The sequence below is a fragment of the Thermobia domestica genome, chromosome 5 (genome assembly GCF_964235325.1).
Source record: "Thermobia domestica chromosome 5, izTheDome1.hap1.1, whole genome shotgun sequence".
Lineage (NCBI taxonomy): Eukaryota > Metazoa > Arthropoda > Insecta > Zygentoma > Lepismatidae > Thermobia > Thermobia domestica.
The window spans coordinates 199015554-199032578 of NC_137458.1; positions in this window are offsets into that span (position 1 = coordinate 199015554).

The following is a 17025-nucleotide window of genomic DNA, read 5'->3' on the forward strand; positions in this document are numbered from 1 at the left end:
TTCTGATATGCATACTTTTATTTTTATATATATTATAAAGAACAATAAAAAATAAGTCTAACATTTTAAAAGGGTGCAGAGTTGTTGAAAAATGAATTTAAATGAAAGAGGTATGATATGAAACTAATGAGAACTGTATATAGAAATACTAGAATAATACACATGCAACAAAACCTGCACATTGAAATACAATTAAAATTGAAACCTAATGAGATACCTAAGCATGGTGTAATTTCACTAGTGCAGCAATGCCCGGTTCAATCTTCGTGACGAACATTATCAAGCCATTTTCAACTGATAAGCGATTTCTTGTCTTTGTTTCAATGTTTACCATAAAAAAAAGAAAGAAACACTTTCGCACAGGTACGATATAGCAAATGGAATTATTACTTTTAAAGCAGCAGATACCAGACCTGGATATTCTTCTCTCCTCATAAGGCAGAACTTTTCCAAGTCTTCGTTACAGAAAACCTGTTGCAAAGACTTGTCGCATGATCATTCTATTATTTGGTCAAGATGTTGTGGGCTTAGATCAGATACGTTAATGGCCTCTTCAATGAAGGAGTTTAACATCCATCTTGAACCAGCACCTTCGTCGTCGGAAATATAGATATTACAGTTACTGTATCCACTGTCAGTGCCGGGCGCCGAAAAAAGGGGGCACAAATTTCGGAGGAAGTGTGTTACTCATGTTAGAAAAGTGCATGTGCATATGTATAAAATAGAAGGAAAAACGTAATAAAATGTGCTCAAAATCAAGGAAAGGCAGGGTTTACTTTTGAAAATTTTATTGAGCTTCGTGCCAATCATGGTGGCGCTTCGCAGCTAGTCTGTCGACCTCACTCATATGTACGGAGACATCGTCGTATACTCTCGCATCGGGCGCTGATTTTCCATGCGACGGCACTGTTCACTATAAACAAGAAATGGATGCTACTATTATGGAAATAGGTATGTTGAAAATCCCACACAAGCTTATTATAAAACACAAATTATAAAAGGGTCGCTGGCAAGAGGATGTGATAAAAGGGGATCGTGATAGAAATTAGATTGAGAACCAGTGGCCTAGAGTACACAATAACACACTGAGCAAGGCTATGTGATAATATATAAGAAAAACAGTATCACGTAACAGTTTCAACACAATAACTGTGTCTTCATCAGACTTCCACACCTTCTGGCTGCTTGGGAGTTGGTCATCACTTATATACTCTCCAGAGATCAACTTTTAATTAGGCTACGCCTCTTCATTAAAAAGTAACACCTGTGTGGCTTTCACTTTCACTTTTCAGCTGCACACGTGTCCAATTAAAAGTTTACTTTTTTTCGTTGGATACATTCTGTCCTCTAATTATCCTTATTTTCCTTATTAATTTTTGCTCTTTCTTTTTCTTCCTTTTCATTTCTTCTTCTTTAAGCAGAATCTTCTCCCACTCTTTATTTATCGAGAATCCTGCATTCCAATTCATCATCTTGTCTCCTGCCTTCATAATCTCCCTGACTTCCTTCCATTTTCTCACCAAAGTTCTGTTCTCTACCTCTATGACCTCTGCTCCTTCCCACCCTATCCTGCGGTTTGTCTCTTTGTGATGCTTGTATATCGCATTGTTGTCCCTTTTCAATCTTACATCATCCTGGTGCTGTTTAATCCTTTCTTCCTTTTCCTTTTTTGTTTCTCCTATGTAAATTTTGTTCCACTCCGCGCATCCTACTCTATATATTACTCCCCTTTGATCTTTGGCCGCTACTGCTTTTTTCTTGGTTCTTCTTACTAGTTCAATTATTCTGCTTCCTCCTTTCCTGTACGTCCTAATTCCTGCTTTCCGAAGCATTCTCTTTATCTTCTCTGTTTCTTTGCCTAGGCTTTCTATTCCAAACCATTTTCTGTTCTTGTCTTCTTCCTCTTTCTTTCTCTCTCTTGCTATGTCTCTTGTGATCTTATCCTCTTCGTTGCATCTATTTCTCCTTAGCTGTGTCCAGAACTTCTTTAATGTAATTTTAACCACATTTCTTATAGTCTGAAAAAGAGTGCTGTCGGGTTACCTATGGTGAATGGGAGGGGGATACTTATAAAAGATTGCTAGAAAATGATCGATATTAGTGTCGAATTCATAGTTTTCGGGGTCACTTAGATAAATAGTGTTAACTTTCGATTTCGCTTAACTCCGATTAAGCTCTCATTAGTAGGGATGGGCACGAGCAACTTTTCTTTGAAACTCGACTCGACTCGAAACAGATATCTTTGAGGTCTACTCTAGGACTCGGCGCGAAAAATATCCTCCAACTCGACTCGGATTAGAGTCGAGTCGAATCAAAACGAGCCAAATCCTGTGTGTAGTCCTACCTAGACAATACATAGACAATATAATTATTCTATTATCAATTATACTACTATTACTACAAATAATAATAATAATAATAATAATAATAATAATTATTATTACTATTATTATTATTATTATTATTTTATTATGACAACACCGTGTATAAACATGAACGATAGACGGTTAGTAAAGAAATACTAAAAGCTAGTTGACAGCCGACGTCGGTAGTCATGAAGTCTATAAAGCAAAGACATCGTTCATTACCCTAAGCTGTAAGCGTCGGTGGACTACAGATAGTCAACTATTGACCTCTCGCCAAAAATTGGTGGCTCCGCAGCGACGATCCGCGGTGGCCCCAGTTCCATTTTGAAAACTTTACTACCAGCGGAAGAGACGCGATGAAACGCCAACGAACCACAAAATTACTCTCCCAAAATATGTTAAAATGCCTACATGTGTGATTTGTTTATATTTAGGTGAGTCAAAAAAACACAAAACAAATACCCTGGAGTGGACGCGAACTATTAATATTACGATTACTAGGAACGTATTCTTCCGACTTCCCCACGGAAACGATCATAAAAAGCTTGCTTGTTGAAGGATAAATCATTGACCTCTTAATTTAGCCAATCAGACAAACCCCTACATCTCGATTTATAGGTGGTGATACCGTGAGCCGTTTCAGATTTATTGCTTTCTGGTGGGGTACTATCTATGTGCAAAATTTGTGCATAATAGCCGACATGCATCTTCGGTACATCTTATCTTTAGTACAATTTTAACCAGAGATGGTGTGGGTCAATGAAAATTTCATCCACGACCCACCATGACCCACTATCACCCACCACCCAAATGACCCATTGGTCCACTCTGACCCATCATCCATCGTGATCCACTCTGACCCACCACCAACTATGAACCACTGTGAATCATTGCGAACAATTACGACCCACCAAAACCCGTTGACATCAACTCTGACCCATGATCCACGTCCTCCTCTCCATTGACTAAAGAGGTTACACTTGTAATAAAACAAGACCGTGAAATTATCACTTATCGGAGTTTGAATTTTTACCGTCAATGGCTCAAGCACCTCTCTGCTACAATACTGATGGATCTGACCTTTACGATATATAATGGCAAAGTGTTTCTCATCTTCCGAATTAAAATGAATTTAAATTTATCATATATAATTATTTCTTTGTTGCCTAAAAAACACATTTCAGTATAAAATAGGATGAAATTTGAAAGTCTCAAATCAAGGAAAAGTAGACCAACGTAAAAAAAGAAAGAAAAACAAATTTTCTATATAATTAAGCATGCCACACTAATTGAAAATACCCATGTAATTAAGTTTACAATATAAATTTATGACCATTTTTCTCTCAACTTTATGGCTTGATTACCTTATGCTCAGAACGCTTCATATATTAAACACCAGCTTCAGCAATTATAAATAGAAAGCAGTGGGTATAAAATTCGAAGAACTTTAGTTTTCATTACTCATTTGGTTTCTCAACTAATATCAATCGTTTTCGATTATTTTTACAAATCAACCCACTACCAATTTCCAATATATAGAAAATGCACCCCCACCCCCACCCCGCTCATAAAAGACAATTTTAAAAAATGCCACGACATATTCTGTTTATTTTTAATAAAAAGTGATATGCTGAATTTCAGCTTAGTTGAACGACTTGTGAGATACTCAATTTTTCGCAAAAATTCGGACTTCTACTCCCCCTAAGGATATGTATTATAATGAAAGTGATACGCGTGTGATAACTTCCCAGTTGGGATTGGGGCCTGATTATATACCAAACGTCGTTTCATTTGACTTTGCAATTTGACCGTGATGATTACAAAGCATAGTTACTTTCAATTTTTTATAATATAATTCATATGTTACAGGTGATTCAAAAATATTTTTCAAGCAGTTAGCACCTCTATAAGCTCACAGGATGCATCCCAAAATCCAACTCCTACTATCCTATGAAAATCCAAAAGTAACTGAACTTTTTTCATTAGAAACAAATGACAAAATGCAAAAATAGAGATCTTGAAAGTAAAATGTAGAAAAGCTCACCAGTGTTCAGAAGATGTTGTCCACAATGCACTGAACAGAATGGGTCGGAGGGTGAGTGTGAGTCACGGTGAATGGTGTTTCGCAGTAGGTCACGTCCTTTTGACCCACGATCCACTGACCCACTCACAAATCTTGACCCATTTCACCCACTTAGCAACCGACCCATTGGCCAACTCCATCTTTGATTTTAACATGTCTTCTTTCATTTAAAAGACGAAACATACATCCACACAATTTTTTCGTCGATTGCGAAGATTGGCTTTATATAGTAGTTGAAATGATCATTTATCTCACGGTAAGAAATTGATATGATTAAAACACCCATCTTGAAGTGGGTACAAATTACCTTCCAAAGTTATTAGAAACGCTTTCTCAACCCGAAAACTATAAATTCGACAAATATTTCAGTAATTTTTGAGATTCTATTTTTATTTCTCCCAGGCCATCATCCTGTAAAGATGGGGATGAATTTGGATGTAAACTCCATTCTGCGCATCACTATCCATCTCAACGACAGAGAAAATTATTGATAAAACACTAAGATCAGTCGTTTTACATTAGTTTTTCCATGTCACACCTCCGAACTTCCATAACTTCACACTACCACAATATTTTCCTCTTAGATTGACAGTAATATGTCCCCCCAGTTTGGTAAATGTTGCCCCAGACATTAAGGAGTTACGCTGGAATATACACTTATACAGAAACATTAAAATACTTAGAGCTGTGCGAGCAATGCCTTCGATGCTGCCCCTGTGAATTCAAAATCCAGCTGACATGTTCGTTCAGAAGTATTGCTATTTATGTCGGTGATAACGAAACTATGGACTCTACACTAATATCGGTAGTTTTAAATCATTGTATATGTTACTCGACTCTCGACTCTCCTTATTAGATGTGCTAGGAGATTTTACTCCTACTGGAAGTTGAACTTAAAGGCCATCAGAACTGCTCCCATTGCACTTGGGGACCCCGAAAGATATGGATTCAACACTAACATTGGTCATTTTCAATTACTTCTACATGTCAAAATTTCACACACCCCTTCAGGATGCTAATGAGGGCTTAACTTACGTGGCACCTGGAGTGCCACTCTTTATCTAATCCACCCCGAAAATTATGGATTCGACACTAATGTCGGTCTTTTTTTATAATTTTGATGTCAGCCCCTTTCATTTCTCCTAGGAGAGCAAACGGATACTGCCACCGCTAGGACTAAATTTGGTCTTAAATAACATTAAAAATTCTACCAATTAATTTAGCGACCAGTGTTTCATTTAAAAGCTCGGCGTCCCTACGCACTTTTGCTCTCGGCGCCCCCAATAACTACATATTTCTCCGCCTCTTCATCCCTAACTTAAAAATAAAACTTAATTCGAATATACTTAATTAGTGAATTTATTACAGTTAAATACCACTCACTACATGCTAAAGCTATAACTACGTAACAAAAAATAACAAATGTGAAATATGTTCTGAATTATTTTTAGATTTCTTACGCTATTATTAAACATATTAGAATAGTAAAAGAGGATTGTTCATGAAATAGTATATTTGCTCTTGATCTTTAACTTTTTCTTCCGGAAAAATTTAAAATATTATTCAAGTTTTAAACTTTGCACTCTGCAAATATGTTGCCCTCTAGGCAACGGGACTAATGTGAAATGTGGACTAATGTGGACTAATGGGAAACGCGGCACTGTTAGCGGTGCTGAAAACTTACGATTCGATTCTAATATCGGTTGATTTCGATACTTTTATGTCGCTACGTAACCACCCTGGGTGCTAATGGGAGCTTAATTGGACTTGAATTGAAGGTTGAACTATTCACCTAAGCGACCACGAAACTATGGATTCGATACTAATATCGACCCGTTTGTAGCATTTTTGATATGTATCCCGACAGTACTCTTTTCCAGATTATATAAGAAATATAGTTAAAATTGCTCTAGATATATCAAAATTATGTTGAAACACACACATAATCCACTTTTATATTCTGTATAAATAGAGAGTGAGCGAGCGAACGAGAGAGAGCGAGTCAAGGCTTCACCACTTCCACATTGCAAAAGCATATATCAGGATTTGAATTGAAAATCTATGTAAAGACTTGCTGCTGTGGCATGCTTCATAAGGACAATTCAGTCTGCTCACGTGACCTTTGGGGTTCCTGAATTTCTTGCGAGCGTTGCGACTTTGGATTCACTGTTTATACCCTCTGTTTATGCATCGAATAATTTTTCAAGAACATAAATGACGTGCTGTATTATGAATGTTGAGAATTACCCTCTATATGACAAATAGCTGCAAATAAATACACTACATGATTTATTTATTGCTATTAAACGAGTTTCCTAACTTGTATTTAAGATTATCATATATAATACCAACCTACTGTGAACACCTACCTATTTCAGATGTTATATTTTAAACATAATAATTACTATGTTCTGCAATGATTATGTTATATATATACAACTGATGTATTTTAATGTAATTATTTTATATAATTTTTCATGCATTGCGGAAAATATAATTTAAAAAAAGCATTGACCCAGAAGAGAATCGAACTCACAACCTTATGATTTGAAATCCGACAGCTTACCAGTGAGCTAACACAAGGACTTCTGGAAACAAGCTTCTAGTGATATATAAAGGTTCTCAAGATAATTATGACATTCATATCCACTACAAACGCTGTTTTTGTTCTATTTTGACTTTTATTTTAGTACTCACGCGATAATTATGTTCTATGTCCTAACTTTGAGCATTCTTTTACATATGGAAGGATTCTTTAACGTATCTAAATGTTCCATTACGTATGGAGAGCTAAATGACAAACAAGCAAATGCTGAAATTAATACAAGGTTTCGAAATATTGTATCATTAAGTATTTCAATCAAGATTGCTTTTTTTCAACACTTGATAACAAGTCTTATTATATTTAAAAGAAGAAAAAAACACATCTGTAAACTTTTTCCCGATTGCAAAGGCTGGCTTGGAGGTTCGAACCTGGTTTACTATTTTCCGAAGATACCCGAACTTGGACTTAGAAAATTTTTGCCTCAAAACACCAATAAAGAATGCGCTCAACCTTTTTGAGACAAGGTGTACATCTAATTTGGTTTAAATTTAGCTGATAGTTACCGAGGAATAAAGTACTACATACACACATACTTTTATTACATCTTTAGTAAAACTACAAGCTCCCTTATGCTTACTAAGGAAACTAAAAAGAAAAGTTCAAACATTACAAATGGAACATACTTCATGTAAGCAGAATCCACTTTTAACATTACAACACTAATGGTTAGAGCTTGAGCCGGGAGAGCCCCCCTGAATACGCCACTGCACTTTTGAGACACTTGAGAGCTATTCGATTGGAGAAAACTGCTTTCATCTATCTTTTACCGCTCTTGCTCTATGCAGACCAATATTTATTGAAACGAGAAATTATAGTTGAATGAACCACTTCCGGTTTTAGTAGAGAGGGGCCAGCGTCCTGTTTTTAGGACACTCGATATTTTATTTTTTATAGGAAAGAAGAATAAGGTTTTCGTGTTCTGCTAATTATAGGGAGCAATTGTAGACCTGCATAGTGCACTGTAATTTTTTGATACATTTTTCCCTTTCCCTCTGTAAAAGACGGACGCTTAAATTTATCTGTGTAAGTTACTTTATTTGGGTATGTTTCGGGAAACGTTATTTTTTGTTTTTAATACAAACAATGCATTTAATCTATATGTATTAGGCAGGAATAGGTACGCGGCAATCAGACTATGAAAAAGTTATTTTAGTTTTGTTATTACTTTCGGTGCTATAAATGTTGAAACATTAGTGTCATATAAATAGGACGCTGGTCCAAAGCAATATACTACTAAGCAATAAATCCGAATATATAGACTGACGTCCTTGATTTTTCTCGTTCTTACGCTTATCATTCATTGCTCAGTACCTAAAAACTACAATTTTTTGCTTTTCTCAATTAAATGCAATTTACATCTAAGCGTTAGTGTAACTTTTGAAAAAGAAAAGTACTGAATAATAATGTTCAAATTAAAAAAAAATACGCATCATACACAAAGCTTCCCCAAGTTGGTACACAAACTGATAGAAACTTTAGCGAACTGATAGAGAATTGTTGTAAACAAATCACCTACAGAGATAATCTTTTGTATTTTCAACACTGACACAGAGCAATATAGCTATAGTGAAGGAAACAGTTCGTTATGATGTGCATATAAAGAACAATCTTCATTTTCTGTTGTACGATTATAAAACTTGGTATAAAAATTTGATCTCTGCTATGGAAAGGATATGAAAATAAAGGAGAGTGCTAGCGACAATATACATTATGATAGAGAAGATTTTTCTTAAGATTCCAGAGTGGTTTCAATATGCTAGATATTGTAGATGGTCAGAATAGTCATCTGCTATATTTTGAGAATTTTTTTCACAAGTAGAGATCTGCTAATGCATCTCCGTGAATTGGGATTCAGAGCATCCGGTACTCTGCAAAGCAATCGCGTGTCTCAGTATCCTTTGACTGATTCAAGAGTTGAGTAAATACATATGCACGGAGTTCATAGGAATACAGATTCGACTGGGATGGTAAGTTCTCATTGCCAAATGGAATGACAATTTACGTGTTGTAATTGGAACAAATTCTGACAGCATACATCCTGTTTCGTGAACGATGAGGTGGAGCCGACTACATCATGAACATATTAGAATTGAGCAGCCTCATTTTATGCTACAGTAACCATATGGGAGGTGTCGACTGCTTCGACTTGCTAGTTCAAAAAATTAGAATTGATATAAGATGCAAGAAGTGGTATTGGGTGATATTTTCACGAATTATTAACATGATGATCGTAAACTCATAATTATGTTTACGAAACCAACTCAGTTCAATATGGATCTTCTTACATTTACACGCAACATATCTGTATATCTATCATATATATCACACTTGGTGTCACCTCTTCAAATGTATTCAATGATGTACGCCTCGCTGGAAGTGGTTACTTCATTATGGAAAGGAACACGCAAAGTGCCATGATAATAGATGCACTTGAATACCATTGTCGTACTTTGAAGTGTAATGTCACATTGTGTTTCGAAGCGTTTCGTGAAATACCAAGAAGGCAAAGAAAAATAAACTTTGAATCAAAGCCAAACACGTGTAACAATCTAGCACAGGTAGATTAGTGTTCTAAGTACTGGTATTTGTACAGTATGTTTAGTTATGCGTCATATGTCTTATTTTGTATAATTTTCGTAAATAAACATCAATACAAAACACACACGCACATATTTAGTTATATAGATAGATAGATAGATAGATACATAGATAAATCAGGAAGATGCCTTGAGGCACTTAGCGGTAAAAATTTGAATTGCTTCACTCAAGCAACAGAATGAAATTAGTTAGGAATATGACCTTTCTAGTATATCAGAAAGGACCAGCGTCCTATTTATAGGACAGGGCGTAAGTCACATCTGATGTGCAGGAAAAATCAAAATGTTATATTTTCGTAATACTTATGCAATAACAAACTAAATTGAATTCTTAAGGTGAAAGAAATCGGAAAAAGAATAATTTGGTCCCAAATGGGTAGAGATTAAATATGTTCTTACGAAACAGAAACCCGGATCTTAATACGTATTACGTTTTTCGAACTATGATGATCAATTATCAAACCGGAAATGGTTTATTTAAACCACTTTCGGTTTGAGAAGACTATTTAAATAACAAACTCACTTGGTGATGATCCATGAAATACTTTATTTATTTACTTTTTGTCACACACGGACACACGCGAATACGGTAAATATATAATAGAGTTTTCATAAACCAAACTCTAGTTATTAAAAAAAAAAACCTACAACGAAAACTTGATTTTTGCCATCGCTGCAGACAATTAATCCGTTCTAACCACAGAAACATCGTACTATGTGCGTTTTTGTGATAAATATTATAAAATGAAAAGAAATCTATCCTTCCAGAAAACAAAAGAAATAGGCAAATATATAAGAAGCATTTAGACTTTTTTTGGTTGTACATTTGTGAGTGGAAGAGATTAAAGCTACTGCTTCGAAGGAGAATCCATCCGTTTCAAGCAACAAAAGATGTAGAAAAGCAATTGGAAAGACATTCCATACTGAGGTTTCAAAGATTATCATCTTAGTTCTACGAAGTATTTTGTTGACACGTGACTCATACCAACTTACGCCGAAAAAGCACATTCAGATAGTTGCGTCGCAAAGTTGTGGGAAATCAGTAGGAAGTGGGGGATGGAAGGGAGACTGCTCAAGGCAGAAATGATTATGAAACTGGAGGGGTAGACACGGGTTTCACTTTTCAAATTGTCATAATACATCTCTCCTCAGCATTTGTTCTTCAAAGAAAGTCATCCATAGTAATTCATGAGGTTTGCAAGTGTTCTTTTGACTCTTTACCTGCAGTAACTCAATACGGAAGAATGCATTACAATTAATCCAAGTAATTAGGTGCAAAATTGTGACAGTCATCTGAATTGTATTACTCTTTGGCAACAAAATAACCATCTTTGTACAAAATTACAAGTTCCTAAATGCAGTATTTTCTAAGATATTTATGAATTAAATTTTACATGTTATGAAGATTCTGAAGCCTCTGATTATGGGAAGACATAGTAGATGTATACCCATCCATGGACCAATTTTGACCTTGAAAGTACTTACACTTTTGGTACACTATGTACATATTGTCGTTGAAGTAATGAATATTTTGATTACTCTAAGTACTCTCGTTGAAGTAATAAATTGAAGTACTAAGGTTCAATTGTAATTAAATTATCACGGCTTTTTTTACCGGTACTTTAAAAACAATTACTGACATGTAATTATGCTGTACCGGACTGTAGTCTCATTACATCGCGTATGTAATATTGAACGTAATTAGTTTTCATACTAACAGTTTCATTACTGTCACTTATTGTATGTATGTAACCTTGAAGATATACACTCTCATTACTTGTATATAACCTAGCATTCCGCGTATGTAATCTCATTGTCGGACTGTAATTGAAGTTCATAAGTACCCGTAATGTACCCTTTATTTGAATCAAAGTTGTGATATTACGTTAGGTATGATAGTATTCTTGATAATAATGTATGTGTAAAGGTTACTTACCTTTCATACTCACCGTTTCCGGATGTGCCGCGCGGAACTTTCATATTTGAGAGTGATGAATTTTCATGACCAAACCTGCTTAGTTTAACTGCTTCGTACTCTCTTATATTCATATATGGAGTTGATTTGTATGTAAGAAATATAATTAGTGATCTTTTGTAATTGTTTGGTAGGAATTATCGTATTTTGTACGATCTTTACGTAATTCCACAAGTATTTTGTGCGATGTTGACCTTTTGCATAAATATATTTTTTTTAATGAAGAATCATTTCGATTTGTATATAGACTTAGAATATGATTTTTGAAAAATCATATAAATGTTTGAGTATTATGAGGTTGAAATAAATAAAACAATATTTTACAAATTGCATTTTTCATTGAAATTATATTGTTAGAAAGTAAGAAAAAAAAAGAATTGCATATGTAGTTATTCATACAATGAGTCTTATGAATAATTACATTTATGAAGTATATAAATTTAGTAAATAATATTATACAATATGTGTTTGTCATTTACCATTATAAGTACAATTTAAGATACATACATTTGGTAATCAAGATAATATTTATACACATATAATAATGTTGCACAGTAGGGTAACAATAATATTAATTATGCTAAGTATTTTATGTTAATACATGAAATTGTCCAAGTAATTTTAAAATATAACATATACAAGATACTATTGAGTTGAATCAACAGGTATCGTTATCACAAACGTTTACTTTTTTCTGCAAATGTCTTAAATTATATTTTAATTGGCTATAGATTAAAATTTACATACATGCGTGGTTATAACTGAGCAAAGCTTTAAATTCGGTATCCGGAGGGTAGTGTTCTATAGTCCGTCTTACTGTGGGGATTTAACCGTCGTCTCTTGTTGTTTACTACTCGATGTGTTTTAGTTTCTGGTTTTGTAACTATAATGAATCCAGGTTTACGAGTAATTTTACGTGGATTCAACAATGCTTTGCTTTCAATTTTTTATTTTACTAAATTATAATAATGCTCAAAAGTAATTACTTGACGTGCCCTAGAATCTAATGTAATTCCTCTAATTTTATGCATGTAATCGAATTCTCCAGTTTGAATATTTTTCATTCTGTAAGCATAATTCTTTGCTCCACATCCTATAAAGGCATCTATTTCCCATCCTTGTGGGACCTCGTTCGTTAATTCTCCTAGGTAAGATCCTATCGCAAGCTTGGATTTCTCATATCGTGGTTGAACAAATATTATACTGTCTGTATCACAATACAGTACGTTGTCAGGTCCAATGGTGGTCAGAAGGTCGTAAAGTTTAAGCCTTGCCCATGATGTTATGAATGCTGCTAGCACAACATTTGAAAATTTGTTCGGTTTGTTTTCATTTTCTCTGTCTTTATATGCTACAATTAAATGTTTCTCTCCTATCGGTATTACAGACTGCACCTCATATTGTGGCGCATATAGGTACGTCATAAATTTTTCGGGAGTATCGACGATTACAGGTTGTGAAAGATCTGTTCTTTGCCCCCACTTTCCGTACAGCGAATTCAAAAATATTTTCGAAATATAATATATCTCAGTCCAGGATTATACTCTATGTTCTCATAATTTAGTTGTATTCCTTCATGTGTGAAATATTCTAAAATGTACTTTTCCTGTTCTTCTTTTGTAGTGCATTCTGCAGGAAAGCCTGAAGCTTCCTGCTTCATTTGAAGGAATGTATTTACATAATTGCGAAACAAACTATTTGAATGCCCATCTTCAGACCCCATAAGCTCAAATTCCCAAATTTCTTTTATTTTCAGTATTTTGTATTTGCATTTCATTGCTCTATGTAATTCAGGCGTACAAAACGTACTTGTAATGGCGCGATCACTTTCACAATGTGTACATTCATAAATATTACTTTTCTGCATGCATGATCGACAGAGCCCAAATAATAATTTTCCATTCCATGTGTAAGGGAGGATTGGAAAATATAAATCGGAGGGTGGAAGAACAGTACATTTTACGAGACCATGGATTTTTTCAATGTAAAAAAATGGTCCCTTGTGAATGTTTGGCGTACCTATTGGGAGAGGTTTATGAGCCATTACCCAGGGGTAAAGACTGGTAACATCTAGGTAAGAGATAGTTTCGTCATCATTACATTCATGCAGTGCCTTATAGCATTCTACACGGCCACCATGGAAACTTTCTTTAGGGACAAGATGATCAACAAGATCATCACATTGATGTCTAATAAAATCTTGTATTGTTTTGTCTGATTTTACCTTGGCGTCCCATTCACATTCCCATATTTCAATAACATTAAATTTTCGTTTTTTCAAGTACTCGATTTTTGTGATCGTTGATTCATTTCGATCCTGCATGGTTGTACGATGATTTGAAGATGAATCAAGACTTGTATGACGAAGATTAACACAACAAATTTTACAACCATGCCAAAAGCACTCATGAAAATCAAATACTGTGTTTGTTTTACTCTCGTACCCATCGACTTTGTATTTACCGAAACGTCTTTCCAATCCATTCGCGGAATATTCGATTTTTGTACCTCTGGTACGTTCCATATATCGTAACCACTGCAATGCTTTGAGGCTTTGTCGGTCACGATGATCAAATCCAAGAAGTGGAATAATTGGAATAGTATTATCAGGTAAATGCAATGAACGATAAGTCAACATTGAAGTACTTGCGATTCTGCTAGCAGAGATAAAGCACTGGAGCGTCATGTTTGCCGTCAGACACAAGGCAGCGCAGATAATAACACCTATTGGCTTAACCTTCCTATTAGAAATTATCGTGACTGAGTTACTGAGACGCCTTGCTGTTACAATAAGGATAGTAGTTTTAAATCGGTAGCAATATCTATTGTATAAAGGCTGCCAGTTATGCAGGCAGGGCATACTAAGGATAAAATATGAGCGTGTTTTTCTTTTCTGCGGAAACCCACGGAAGGGACAACACATCTCTAAACATTTTGCAGCTAACTCCGAAAATGGCAAGATATGTCTAGTTCACTTAAAATTACGTACATACCTAATACCTAACAATAAAATAATAGTTTCCTTTTAAGTCAGCAAGAAAATTAAAATGGCAAAATCCCCTTCGAATTATTTAGCAGAGATTGTCGAATATGTCATATTAATATGTACTATTAACTTATAACTGCGTACAACAGCTGAAAAGAAATGAATCCAAAGGTTAGCCTGGTGAAAAATACCCCAGAAATTCAGAATTTCCCCGGGAAGATCATGTAACAGTTTTATATTATGTAGGTTTTAGTTTTATGTATTTTACACCAAATGTGGTAAAAATATAAAAAATAAAATTGTTGTGTTACTCTATTTACAGTATAGTAGAATCTTAACACATACGGAGCCTATTTATAGCCACTATTATTATACTAGGGTATCTCCGAGATTTTACTTTATGCCCGTTGTTTCTAGAAAAATGAAATTCTATATTATTTTCTAAGGTTGCTAAACACATCGAATTATACAGAAGACACACTCCTTGCAATAGTATTCTTGGCCTGGACTGGGTTGATATCGTCTCGAATTATAAATTTATCTCTGTCTCGTCTCGACACATCGAATCTCAGCCGCATGTCGAGACAGTATTGTTCGTCTCAGCATAGGTGCCATCTTTGTTTTGAAGAAAGGTGTTTTACGACTCGTGTTTATTAGAAAGTTTGTCTCCTTTGCTATAATGAAGTACACACTGGCGGATCCACGGGCAGGGCGGAGGGGGCGACCGCCCCCTCCAAAGGGTTTTTTGAACTTTCAGCATTTATCATTGGGAAATACTAACATGGTCTTTTTCCCGACCGATCCAATATGTGTGACAAGCGTAGCAGAGTCTAATCAAAATGTGTGGTACTTAATAGTACTTAATACAAACATATTTGAATTGTGAATACGTTTCTCCCTAGTTCCTTGGGGCGGGCACCATAAGCCCCAAAGGAGCGAGAATATGATTCATTCGTTGGACGAACAGCTGTAAGAAGCAGGGTAAGACGGCTCACTCTTTGAACTAAAAACGTGTATTTTAAAATTGTGTCCTAGAAAAAGGATATGGGAATGGAATTCGGGTCCTGAAACTTCAAGTACCTTGAATAGTATTCTGCCTTGAATAGTATCTGTTAAGATTCTACTATACTGTAAATAGAGTAACACAACAATTTTATTTTTTTATATTTTTACCACATTTGGAGTAAAATACATAAAACTAAAACCTACATAATATAAAACTGTTACATGATCTTCCCGGGGAAATTCTGAATTTCTGGGGTATTTTTCACCAGGCTAACCTCTGGATTCATTCCTTTTCAGCTGTTGTACGCAGTTATAAGTTAATAGTACATATTGATATGACATATTCGACAATCTCTGCTAAATAATTCAAAGGGGATTTTGCCATTTTAATTTTCTTGCTGACTTAAAAGGAAACTATTATTTTATTGTTAGGTATTAGGTATGCACGTAATTTTAAGTGAACTAGACATATCTTGCCATTTTCGGAGTTAGCTGCAAAATGTTTAGAGATGTGTTGTCCCTTCCGTGGGTTTCCGCAGAAAAGAAAAAGACGCTCATATTTTATCCTTAGTATGGACAGTACATATATACAAGTTCAAGGTAATTGGACGTGTTTTAGCGTTTCTCTCACTGGCATTAAAATATTTCCGAAGGGGCAAAAATATTCCCTTGAACGGGCTTTTCATTTAAAAGATAAAATTCATAATATATTATTTTACTATTGTAATGTATGTATGAACGGAGCTACAACTGAATTAGTCATATTCTTCTACTATTTTCAGATTTAGCTGTAAAATATTTCGAGAGGGGCCATTAACTCTTTATACTAGTTTTCACAGAACATGAAAATAAACATTATCCCTTATTTATTGTTGCTATGTTTGCACTAAGTTTCAAGTAAATTGGATATGGTTTTCTATATTATTTATTATTTCAAAGATAAGTTCACTACCTAGTTTAAATCGAAGTAGTGGAAATGAATTTAAAGCCTCAGAAAGTATATTAGATGAAAATCTAATATTTTTACGAAAGATATCTTGGACATATTTCTTAATATAAAGAAAGGGGCGAGCGAGTGATTCATTGCTCATTTATGACCGATTTTAATTACAAGAACAGGAGATTACGGAAAAAGTCAAAGAAAATATATATAATCATGCATCAAACCGAATGAGATTTATATAAGTTATTGTGAAGCTATAAATAATCGGGGAAAGGGTAAAACCACTAAGCTATTTTTTACTGATTTTGGCTCCATGTAGAGTGAATGATTAGGAAGCCTTAAAGAAAATATACGGCATATTACACTAAAATCGAACAGTTGTAACCGGGGAAGGCGACTAAACGCCTTACCCCACTTCCAAAAAATATCTATGGTATTCTCCATTTTCTAAAAAAAATTACAATG